Genomic DNA, 13,650 nt, shown 5'->3' on the forward strand with positions numbered 1-13,650 from the left:
TTGACAAATCCCTGAATGGGAAGAAAATGAAAGCCAGAGGCAATTTGTTCCCAAAAACTATTAATTAACTAAGGGTTACAAAGTTGAGATTTAGAGAGCTGACTCCTCAAAGAGACAGAAGCAGCACACATAGTCTTGAAAAGGACATGAAACATCAGTACTAGAATAGTTATAATGGACTTCTAATAAATAGCCTTCTAAGTTTTTCCAGTATCAGCCTCTTTCCTCAATTGGTGCCTTTGACCAAAAGAAAACAAGAAAATTCTGCTACATGTACTACAAACAAAAAATTGACAGCACTCCCATTAGTGACCTTCATTTTCTACCACCAATTCTCTTAGGCTGACATAATCCCAAAGTGACTTCAAATAAATTATCTACAGATAAAAAGCTCAGTGTTGTTTCTACCATCACGTTCTCACCAATGATTGCATTCCTAGTGTGCACGTTAGTGCCAAAGAGAGGTATCGTAAGAGTTCGTACACTTGACCTTCAGTACTGTAATTCCTGTCATTTCCAGTCTACACATTAATGTTCTGCAAAGTTAACACACAGCATGGAAGCAAATAATGAAACACTGCACGAGGGGACATTTTCCCCCTGTATAGGCAAATACAAATAAGCACAGAGCTGTGTGGATGCAACAATTAACAAGGGAATTGCTTAAGCTAATAAGAGAAAATGGCAGGGATGAACTGAATTCACTATAGTTAAATCACTGCAGATACAATGAAGAAGATCATCTAATGTAATAACCTCATGACATCTGGCCCAAATACAGGGAACAAAGTCTCACTGCCATCACACCGTCATTGCCATCCTTCCCCATTCTCTGTTTTATGCCTTCCACTAGGCAGCTCCCTTGGCTGTAACACCTACCTACTAATTGCTCCCCAAGTGATGTGGTAGCTTACATTTCTCACAGAAAGCACATTACATCATTACTGAGAGACATGTGCTCATTCTGACCTACCAACTCAGTGCTGATGTGTATAAGACTGCCCTCCCCCGTGTTACCATGACAGTTGAGATCACCTGAAACATCTGTGTTTGCTCTGATGCCCTGCCCTCTCGGCTTCCCAAACACAGAGGCACAAACGCACAGAGGTAGGGTTTCTTCACAAAGAATCAAGTCCAAGTGCACTTGAAGACTGAAGTTGTGGAATTTGTTTCCTGCTTCAGGTTTTCCAGAGTTCACCTCCATGCCATGTCTTCTTGCTTGGAACGGGCGAGTAAAACTAAAGAAAACAATAACCAGACCTTTCTATAACTGAACAGATTTCCTTTCACACATTGTTTCTTGCCCAATTTTGTAAGCTTTTCAGGGCAGGGGCTATCTGATGTTTTTGTCAACTGAAGTGTTAACTTCTAATTACTATCTCCAGCAGTAATATGTACAACCAAAAGAGTAATATAATTTTAGAGACAACTTTCTTCAAAGAGTTCCCAACAGTACTTAAAACAGGGTGTAAAAATAGGCTTTATTAAGCTCTGCAGGAGCCAAAAGCCCTTATTCCTTGAAGATGCCATATGCTGCCAGTGAACAAGGGTTTAAGACTCCTAAGGAGTTGGGATCCAGGAAATGCTGCCTCTTACTGGTGCAAGATAATAACTTTTGGAGATGCAGGAGCAAGCCCTGCATTCTGAGCTCAGTGAGAGCTTAGAAACAGGGCAGCTCTTCGTCAGATGCAATACCTTGTTTCTATGGGTTGTGGGCCTTGGCTTCAGCAGGAACTCCCACATCCAAGCAAGTCCTGAACCAAACAGAAATCAGTGTAAGTTTAGAAACACTCAGCATTGTCAAGGCAAGATCTTTAGTCCAGAGTGTAAGGATCTGGTAGGTCACATTCAGCTCAGCACTCAGCAGGAGCTGTGAACCACAAGTCCCTCCTTATTGCAGGGGCATGCAATTCTCAAGCCAGCCTGTCTGTGACGCCTGTAGAAAGTCCGTGGGGGCAACCGCTTACACTTCCTTCAAGTAACTTAAGTGTGGACATTTGCCCCCAAACCGCTTATATGCTTATCTTCAAAAAAACCAATATGGCTCTGCAGCATAGCATTGCACACACTGTAGTTCAACCTATGCTTCTTGGAGGATTGCTTCCAGCATGAGTTGTTAGTGGCACCTTCCAAACACAGCAGAAATCAAAACTTGATGGTGGAATACTTCTCTACAGTTGCCCATTTTTTAAATTTCTTATTCCCAGGCGAAGTAGCAAAACATGTTAAATTCTTTCAGTCACTGAGTTTCCACATTTGCAGTGATACTGCCCATAAAGTCTTAGATTGATAGCATTTCCACAGTGGTGATAGCAGAACGGGCAGTTAGAAGGTAAAATATTTACTTACGGTAGCAGCAACTCACAAAGAACTTGGCAAAAGCTAGCAAACAATGTTGTAACTTCATAACACGTATGATGAAAAGGAAACATGCATGTTTGTATGTATGCTTGCTACAGTTTGTGTCCTCCTTAAAGCCGTAACACATTCCTTTGTATGAGCTACATTATGAGGTGTACAGCATCAGCCCTCTCCAAGGCTGATGTAAAAGGAAAAGATAAAACAAATAAAAACAAATTCTCTATCTCCTCATTGAAATGAGCACACTCTAAATACACTAACTTCTAGTTCCAAACAAAGGACAGTATTTTCAAAGTCCTTCAAGCACCATCCACATTATTTAGCAAAAAGACTCAATATTTACATTGTAGAATAAATATGGAGACGTCAACTCCTTCCTCAAAGGATAATAAATACTAATAGTCCTGCTTCTCATACTTCTGTTACAAAGAGCCAGACACGACTAATAAAAATTATCAGTTTTGGTGAAAGTGGATATTGCTGGCCACATTCACAGACCCGCTTGATTCCTTCCAGCGGAAAAGTAATTTAGAACGATTACATGGCTTTATTCCCACCAGCACCAAGCTATATATCTTAGGAACAAGCTTGAACTGTCAGGGATATGGGATCTAATTTGGGAACTGGTAGTTGTAGCAATTGCATTAAAGCTCCTCGCTACTCTATCACAGAGCTAAAACCTGCAGATGCCACACAGAGACATAGTTTTTATGTGTACATGTACATATATGTTTATACACAACAAATATATTACCTATGCGTATATATATACATACACACACATGCATACACACACGCAAACACTTTGGAAGAGAAATCTCCTGTCTCAAACACAGAGCGCTCTCTCACTATAGATACCATTCTGAGACCTCATTTTCAGTTACCTATGTCAAAATTATGCAGATCTACAGTCCTTTCTGCCTTTATTTTGTTGGGATGCTGTGGGAAGTGGTAAATGCTCTGCTGCCATCCAATGACTTGTCCTGGTATTGCCCGTTTCCTAAGACCATTTCCTCCTACTCCATAACTAACCAGGTAAAAAACCAAATCAAGTTAAATTAAAGGCAGCACTTAGAGCTGAAGCGCTTTGCGTACCTGTGGTGCCTTGGACTCTGTGGAACATGGGACATCGCTGCCTCTCTTCACCTGTATGCAAATGGCCCCAGTTCTTTTTATCATTCTGCCAACAGAAGCAAAACTTTATCTGAATTCCCAGTCACAAAAACATCATTGTGCTCTGGCAGTTAATTTTTACTGGTTTACAATGTTCCTTCCTTTACACAAGAGTTAATGCCAGCTAACCACAGCAAACCTTTCACACAGCTGTTATGCTTTATAGTTGATCAAAGCATTGATTTCGCAGTATTATGTCAATGCCAGACACGCCGATTCCCCTCACTGTTTTCACTCAGGGACTGTTCAGTTCCTTTCTTTGGTCTCTTTACAAAGCACAACTTGTTTTAGTCCTTACTACTACATCTAAATTAAGTTTGCAATGGTATATAAACACAAGCGGTAGCCCATCAGGTTTAAGTGAAAAAGGGAAATCCTGTTACTTGTATCTTGAGATTCACCCCACCTAGAATTAAGCCTTCAAATGTTTAAACACTTCAGCTTTCCTTGCAGTAAAAATATACATTTGTAGAATGCTGATTTTAAAAATTTCAAGAAACTAGCAAAGAATTTTTTGTCAATATGTATTTGCGCACAAGAACAAGTTGCTCAGTTCTGAGGAATTTGTCCAGATTGCTAGGGCAACAACATGTGCATCTGCTCAAATTAGTATAACTTACCATTTGCAAGGCCAGTTTATGCCATTAATTACTTTAAAATGTGGTTTACATTTTCAGTTATCAGTTTGAGATGGTATAAAAGACCCTGACTGCTCAATGGATGAATGCTCAGTTGAGAGCTTATTGTCACAAAGGAACCACGATTATAGGTTTACTGGAAGCCCAGCAGTGCTTGATTTATTTTTACATATTGCCTTATTATTCTTGTTTTGGCACATAAGATGTAGCAGGATGTCCCTGCCACCAGAACATATAGGTCCTAGAGTATACACTAAAAACCTAAAGAAAGGAACTTCTTTCCCAAGAACTACCTACAAGAACACTTGATCATTGTGTTAAAATTTAGAGGTTATTTTCAAAATGTTTTGTCCACTGCTGCTCTCCGGGGTTCTCAAAGATCAGAGATTGTTTTGAGACTCATTACAGTTAACGATATTTGACTATATTTCGTTCAGACGGAACAATGAAAGTGGATTTGGCAGTTTGTAAGAAGTTTCACTTTCTTACTCTTACATTTTCATACTCCAAGCACAATGCAGGAGGGTTCCAGATACAAACATTTTGGTACAAACAGATGTGTATTACTGATAATTCACTGCCTCAAAACATATCTTCTTACATTTTGCCATAAAAAACAAAACCCGATTGTATTCCAAGCCCTTGATTCAGGCCCCAGCACTTAACTATGCTGAGAATGTTCCATTAAATGCATCCAGAAGTGCTGATCATACAGCCCAACCTGCATGGTCAGAGTCTAAAACGGGGTCTTGAACTCCCTCTGCTGGCTAAAATCACAACTAGAGAATTGAAAAAATCCTGTCGTGCCCAAAAAGAAAAAAAATAAGGAAAACAGTATGTAAAAAAATTTTCAAAATAAAGACAATCTTTATATCTTCTTTCAGGATTTTTTTTTTAATTGCCCTGTTTTTTAACGTCTTCTTTCTCCCTGCTTCCCCATTTTCTGTAATAGTTAGGGTCGCAATTTAGCTTACAAATATACACCAAGTACAAACTCACAAAGGTAAGCCTTAGGTCCTCTATATGTCTGTGCTCTCCAACTTTTATAACCTCACACCTCCTTTCACACCCTCCCAAAAAGCACTCTCCAGCACCGACATTCTCCTGCCCACAGCTGGCCTCTCCTCTCTACCTCACCAGAGGTGATGGACACCTTCAGTGCTGCTGCTTCCAGGGGAAAGACTGTCCTGAGCTCCTGCCTCTCCCCTGGGCAGGGGAAAGAGGCAAGGCTGCCCCCCTACGTGGCTACACTTGCCCCGAGGCTTTCCAACATTCAGATGCACCCGCACCAGTGTCCTGCTACCCAAAGCCTACCAGCCTCTCCAAGTTGGTGCCTCAAAGTGAGACCACACCACCCGAAAGGAAAAATCTCCCTGTTCACTGCACCCGTGAAGCACTCGTCTGTGACTGGGAAGCTCTGGAGATGAATCCTGCACAAATCATTTCCTTCTTAAGCAGCATCAACAGATCACAAAGAGCACGGTACCTGCGACGAGACAACCAACCGATATAATGAGAGGACCTTTACAGGAAAAGGTGGGAGAATGGCTGGAAAGGAATCCATCGTCACAGCAGCAAATTAAGACAGGTTTGCCAAGGACCTAAATTACAACTTTAGGTCAAACTTAGTGGGGAGAACGGTCAGCTAAAAGTAACAAAGTGGCAAATGTAAGATTTGGGTTCAGTCCCCACTCCTGACAGAAATTCTTGTGCCGAAAGTAATTTCGTCTCATTTCCTTCTCTGGAAAGTGTTCTTCCCTTGTCTTCTTCCCTTCATATATTTTGACTGCAAGAGATAAGATTTCTGCCCAAAGGAGCTTACAGAGCAGAGTCAGTGTTCCCCCAGTGCCTTCCACGATAGGTCACATAACTCAGCTTTTAAAAACTTATTCCAAAAGTATTTTTAGAGCACTGTGTCTGACCCACTACAACCTTCCACGGAAGTATTCATTTCTAAGTCACAATTAACCAGCTAAGATGATATAGTACAGTTAGAAAGATTTTGCAGTGCTGTGACCATAACCCTATAAAACGACTTGAAGCATATATGGCAAAGCAGATTGTGTTAGTCAGAGGGCTGCAGTCCCATTAGCCCCACCGTAAGCCCACCTCCGCAGTAAGGTACTTCCAAATTCAAATGGCAACATTTTACACATATCTTTCTTGAGCTTGAACACCATCACAAGGCACAAGACAGACAATCAGATCTAATGATACAATAGTCGTCAAAGCATGAGAAGATATTTACCTCAATCATATAATGTAAGAGTGGAGCCATCACCAAAGGCCATGGAAAAGCAGTGTCAAGGAAGGTCATGGGGCACCATAACACCCCTTGATAGTCTCACAGAAGGGCACAAGCCAGCGTAAATTTGCTGGGGGAGAAAGCAACTGCAGCAATGAAATAGCAGAGCTAGATCCTTGCAAATATTCCATCGAGAGTTTGTTCTGTAAAACGATACAGTACAATGTTTTATAAAACATTAGTTCTGTTTTCTGGTAAGTCTGTTAGCACAATAACACGCTGATGGCCACAGAAAAACAAAGCCGTGCCGTAACGTAGTTGGCGCAAATCTTGCGAAATCCCTTTTTATACAATGAAATTGCCTTCCTCTCAGTGGCATTCTTACATACATTGACGGGTCACAACCCTTTTTACCTGAACCACCATCTTATCTATATGGGATTTAATTCAACCTTTCCTCATTCCGTAAACTAGATGTGGTCCTCCCCAAACACCTGTTCCTAAGTGTCTGGTGAAAAGGCCGGTAACACCTCTCTCGGTGCAAATCAGAAATCACACGCGTGAAACTTTGGGGCAGAACTGAATATAATGTGCTCCAGATCCAAATTTCACAGTGGTCACCTATACAATGTAGGTGAGTTTTAGAAAATTTAAGCCTGAACCCAAACCTTCAGCCCACACTTCACTTTCCAGTATGTGCGCAATTAGGAAGTACAGGAGCCTGCTTTACAGATCTCCGGAGGACTATATCAGGGTCACTCAGGAGATGAGAAGAGAACCAAGGACTTTGGAAAATGTCAGAGGCAAATGCTTAATAGTCACTGTGGAGGGTCTCAATCAAGCAGATGTTTCAAACGTGTACCTTATTTTAAAGTGCTGAGTTTGATGGCAGTAGATATTACAGTGGGCAGCAACCCAAGAGAGAGTTAAGGAGGAAAGGCTAGTGGACAAAACAGGAGGAAAAGCAGAGCATGAAAAACATTTTTTTCATGTGCTCTGTTAGCCTATGTAACCTACCCTAGAGAGGCCCCAGCAAGCAAGTTAACTTCAGACCTCAATTACAACATGTGGGCAACTTTATTGCCCAACAAAAAGTACATTTATGATCTCATTTTATTAAATTCTCCTACTTATGACTATCACTATTGGGTGTGTACGTGTGCAAGGTTAATACAAAAATCTATACTGTATTTGTATATTAACAAGACTAAAAGCTCACCTGCTTGGCAGGTGTTGCTGTGGCCACATGCTTGGGTTATGGATTAAAAAACTCCTATCAAAAACTGGGGTCTATCAACCAAATCTAAAGCAAGAAAGGCAGGTGCTTTTCCTGCTGATCTAGCTGACGACAGCTCTGATTGAATTACGTCAGGAAAGAATAGCTTTGCTTTCTTCGTGAAATCTGATTAGAGAAAGAGAGGTAACACCTTACACAACACGGTGAAGCTTAAAGGACAATCTGCTCCTCTTATGGCCCCTTCCGCTGGCTACTTTGATCTAAGTTTTATTGTCTGGGTTTAACACCAACACCTTTGATTTTACAGAGAACTTCTTTAGAGCTGTTTTTCTATACCAAGTAATTATTCAAGTCTTTTCAGAGAAACCACCAATTATCCAGGATAATGGAAACTAAACACTTGTAGTTTTGGTGAAATACAAGATTATTCTCACTAGTATTAAACAGGTAAGGGAAGACACATTAAAGACTTAAGTTTTACTTTCTAAGATCGTTACTCAATAAAAAAAGAGTACTAGCAACAGCTCAGCACATTGTGTGTGGAACCAATTCATTCCTAAACGCAAGAAGGAAACCTAACATAATAAAATAATACAGGCTAGACTGGCTTTCCGGCTCACCTCAGTAGGATGCTCATTGCGCAAGGTCATTGTTATACTACCACTACACAGTTCAATGCTATAGTGTTACAGTTTTGCATCACACACAAAATGGTAATTCTTTTCTGGAAGCTAGCAGAACCCACTCTGATTTTAGGGTTATTGTGTAGGATTCTGGCTAACTTTAAAACCAGAAGGGATTTTGATTTTCATGCTTACCTGATGCGACAGGCTCTGTAACATAATCCTTACAATTTGACTCGTAATTTCTGCTTCCAGCCTGGCAACCTGTAGTCATATTAGAAGTTGTTTTTCACATTACACAGACACACACCTGCTATACAATAGAACTTAGTCTTAAAAATGCACTCCATTTTCTATTTTGACATGAATTTCCATTCTCTCAAATGCTGATTATTCTTTGTCAGCGAGATCATACAGGGCAATTGGCCTCTTGGACAGTTTTCCAAATTCAATATGCTGCTGCAAGCACTAACCAGCTCTGAAAAGTCGGACCGTTCACTCACCTCAAAGAACAAAATACAAGCAGTACAAAGGAAGATGAAGCTAAAGAAAAACTCAAGCATTCTTAAAGGGAGTTTCAGGTCTGACAGAAATGAAAATCGGAGCTGTCAAATAATTGCTGTTTAGGATGGTCATCCTGTATTTTTTCCTGGATTTTTGTACAGCTGCAGTAGTAGCTTAATTACTGGAATCTAGCAGTTTACTTATATTTACTAAACTTCCAGCACATGTGCCAACCTCACATCATCCCAACTAAATATTTATAAAGCAGATGGCAAATCAATAATAGCCCTCCTTCCTCTTTTGATAAGGTGGGAAATAAGTAGACTTAGAACTTTAGAGGTTCCAGGATTTTTTCTGCAATTTTAAACCAAAGCGAACAAAGCAGTTACATACAAGAATAGGCAGTAGCAAAATTATAAACCAATTGATGTGGAAACGTCAACATCATTTTATAAACATACAACTGAAGTTCACAGCTGTTGCAAAGAAAGAAGGCAGTATTGTCTGTTAGCAAAGGCAGTGAGCAGGGACTGCAGGCTTTATTCTTAACTCTCCCACGGATTTCAAGCTCGACTGTGGGCAGATCACCAAATATCTCAGCTGATCACCTACAAAATAAGGATAGTAATATTTTCCTATCCCAGCAGGATGTTTTCAGGAAAGTACTTGGGAGGCACTCAAATAATGCAGTGATGGGGGCCATGAAAGTATCTGTACAGAACAAAGACAACACCTGTTCAACTAGCTTAATGGAAAAAAGATGACTGAGACTGTAATAAGGAATTTCTAGCATTAAAGAAAAGGACAAGCTGCAATTGTCTTCAACTTACAGTTCAAAGTTAAAAAAAAAATCAGCATCGGTAAACCATATTTTTATACAATTACTGTGGAAAAATTCTAAGTATAGGACTAGATATGAAAATCAATGCAAATAAACTACATAAATGGCTGGCACTGTAAGTCAGAGAAGACATTTAAATTTTCCCTTATAGTAGGTAACATGGGTAATTCATGACAAAACATCATTTTACTACCTTTGACAAACAAGTGCATATATGGTGGAGATAACTGTATACCACAGTTTTTCCTCCAGAATTGCAAAAATTTTAGTTAACTAAGACACTTCTAAAAAACACACATACTTATTATGCCTTGTGGCTCCATTTTATACACAGTCTTGAAGTTCTTCTCATATTCTTTAAGGGAGATAATGATAGGTAGCTCCTCCAGTAGTTTGCTGTACACGTCTCTACGTACTTAGTATTTGAAGAATGCCATCTCAGCCTTGAGAACTTTTCCTGAACATTTTCTCTCACTTTATACTAGGAAAATAGTAGCTCTACAAATACAGAAAAAGATTTAAGTACAGAATGAAATATGAAGTTTATGATTAAGGAAGTCTGAAGATCTGGTGTTTATCCCTGAATTAGCAACAGATTTCCCATGACCTTAACTTCTTCATTTAGATACTCTGTGATCTATTTTATCTTTTAAAAAAGCGATGGTATCCCTGGAGGATACAGGAAAACCCAGTTCCCAGTTCTGAAACACATCAGTCCACATTTCTACAAACTGACTAATGATGCTGTGCACACTTAAGTCTCTGGACCATCTCCTTTTCTCGCCATCGGAGTCTAAGTGCTCAATTCTCATTGAAAGGCTTCAGATCCTAGGCTTCCTTGGATCCAGTGAAACATCAGACCAATTTCAATTAACACAATTCCCAACCATACACCATCACCTTTTGTAAGATTTTCTAGCTGCTTCTAGGAATTATGCAGCATCAGTCCCCTGGTAATAACTTCTAAATTCATTCACCAAACCAAGTTTGATGGAAGAGCTTAAGTGTCAAAGATAAAAGTGTCACACATTTTGTGACAACTGGTAGCAAGTAAAACAGAGTGCCCAAATTGTGTTCTCACCAAGGGAAAGATGAAGTTATCTGATCTGCTTGGCTTGCCAGTGAGCAAACACAAACTGGGAGAAGGGCAGCACGTTCCTCCTCTTGCCCAAAAAGGTAAGGGATGTAGAAAAGAGATTAAAGGGAACCCAGCAGAGAGAACTGCATGGAGAACTATGGGGAGATAGTGCAGGGACCAGGGGATGCTGGTCAACTGTTAGCAACAGAGCACATACAACTAAATCTCATCTTCCTGTTTATAATGGGAAGCTGAAGGAGCATATTTTTTTTGCTATCACTACTTGCAAAATACTTGCATGCTGTAAACATTTGTAAGCCATTAGCTAGAACCAACAGCACATGCTGTAACAAAAAAAGCTAGGTTTGTTACAGCCATGGGAATTCTTTCCAGTGAAACCACAGAGAGGTAGGCGGGACAGGATCTCAGGGACCAGCTGAGGCATCACCAAGCAGGGGCAGGTTCACAAACATCCAGACAAAGCTGTAGCAGGTGACAGTCAAACCCTTCCTAAAAGGGCACTCAAGGGAAGGGGAGTCTGTGACCTCCCAGAGTACAGTGCTCAGAGTCACGAAGCATCCCTCATATCTAGCAACTCTTTTTGCCGAGATCTAAACTACAACTTGTCCTACAATGGGCACACAGAGATTACACAACAGCAACAGTTCGCTCCTCTCAACCATTTACATACTTGAATATTGTTTAAAAAAATGTATTTGCCTGTGTCTCGTTTGCCTGAACAAACTATTTCCTTCAAAGTTCTTCCCAACTCACAGCTTCCAAATTTCTTAAGACCTCTGTTACTGTCCTATAACAAATGCCTCCCCCCACCTGTTTATTTTAAAATGCAAGGCCCAAAATGGGAATAGTGGGCCTAAAGGAAGTACTATTACAAATTACAACAAAGCAATTTTCTTTTGATCTCTTTCAGATGCTGTTAGCTCATTCAATTTGTAGTACACTATAAGCCCTATAATGTTTGTCTTCTAACACCACTTACTCCCTGTCATGTACTTCTACATTTTGTGCTTCTAAACTGTAACAGTCCATATATAGCTCTCAAATTTTACTTCAATACTTTTGGCAATTTCCTCTAGTTTAATCAAGGTCATTTTGAAAGCGTCCTATATAGTGAAGTGCTTAGAGTCGGAATAGAAACCAAGTCTTATCCCTCCGCCCCCCACCCCCAAATTATTTCTACCTAGAGTTCACATAACAAAGGGCTCTGAATGTTTATAAAGACTGCAGATTAAGTCAAAACCATTTGATTTGTGGAAAACTCACATCAGTTGAATGGGCTTTTAATTAGACAAATATCTAGTGAAAGAAAAAAAAATATCAACACCTATATAAAAAAGCAGGCAGACACCTATTTTTATTTTGTTTTCAATAAAAGCCCAAGACAGACGGAATACTGAAACGACTTCATCTGACTAAAGGACAATGTTAAACAATAGCAGAAGCTGTGGTAACACTCTGTACTGCTTGTAACATACTGGCAGGTGAAAAGATAAACCGTCTAACATGATGATACCTTTACCTCACATTTCAGAGATAACTAATCTATACCCTGCATCAGTTTCCTACAGGCTCCATTTTTTCTTATAGCTTTGTATGTCCCTGTATTTTTGTACACATTAAAAATTGTTGGAGGGATGAAAAAGCAATGGTCCCTAAAATGGGTCAAGAGATATATCACTGCAACAAAGAGGGGCCAAGAAAGCACACCTTATGCACTTTATTCACATAAACCCTTGACACCCGAGACATTATTTCTTCCTTTGTCTGTAATTTCTACACAGTTACTAGGTTATTCTAGCTGCCCTATTTGCAGCTTTGGCCAATATAAGCTTTTTAAGTTTCTTCATAGTTAAGCGTGCTTGTGAGGTTTTTCGCTTTATTTCTGTATTTCTCCTGAAAGAATCAGGAACACTTCAATCGCATCCATCCCCTCCCTCTACTCCTAAATCTTTAAGTAATACAAATTCATAGCAAATCAGGAAGGAAAAAAAAAAATATCTGAGGAATCTCAAATTAGCCAACAGTCTGGTGATTAAGGCCCTCCTTCAGAAGCTAGACAAATTTGAGCCCTATTTAATAATGCAAGATGACCTTCTATTTCCTTTGGCTTTCACATGCTTCACCTAAGCATCCGCCACAGCCATTGTCAGAGACATCAGCAAACTTCAGCCTTTAGCCTGACCCAGAATTGATTTTGTTCTGTGCTTAAAAAAAAAATAATAATCTTCTAAACCAGAACCTGTTTCAAAAGAATGCCATTGCCTCTGCTAAACTATGTGCACAATTTGTCCCAGTTGAAATGCTATGAGAATGCTTATTGCGCTGATCTTTTCAGGAAAAAAAAAAAAGAGATGAAGGAATACCTAGTTTGCAGATGCAAAGACTGAAACGCAAATGGAAATCAGGCTGCTCAGTACCCTCAATGCTCAGTTCCAATGAAGTTTCACCTTAAAAATTAAGCATATCAAGTACCTAGAGATGATGTTATGCGCTTCTAGAACTGGAGAATAACAGAGCAACATACTTTAGATCCTGCATTTTGAAACCAGGTAGTTATGTCCCATTTGCATGTAACCTCTTCCAGGCACCCAGCCTTCAACTAATAAAGATAATGGGAAGCACAGATGCTGAGCACAAGAGAAATCAGTAGCAGGGGGAAGGGCAAAAACAAACCACAAGAATCATTTCAACACCCCAATTATTTTCATATTTTAAGAAGGAGAAGGATTTTTTTTTTTTTAATAATGCAAACCTCAAATTTTACCCAGTTACATACATTAATTTTCATGATTTATACAATTATTGCATAAGACTTTTGGTCGTTTACATCTTCCAGTACAAGTGACATTAGGTACCACAGTTTTGTATTAAATTCTAGTTACACTTTCAGTCAATTACACAAATGTGAAACAAGAACAAGACTAAGACT

This window comes from Gavia stellata, chromosome 17, assembly GCF_030936135.1.
Source record: "Gavia stellata isolate bGavSte3 chromosome 17, bGavSte3.hap2, whole genome shotgun sequence".
Classification (NCBI taxonomy): Eukaryota; Metazoa; Chordata; class Aves; order Gaviiformes; family Gaviidae; genus Gavia; species Gavia stellata.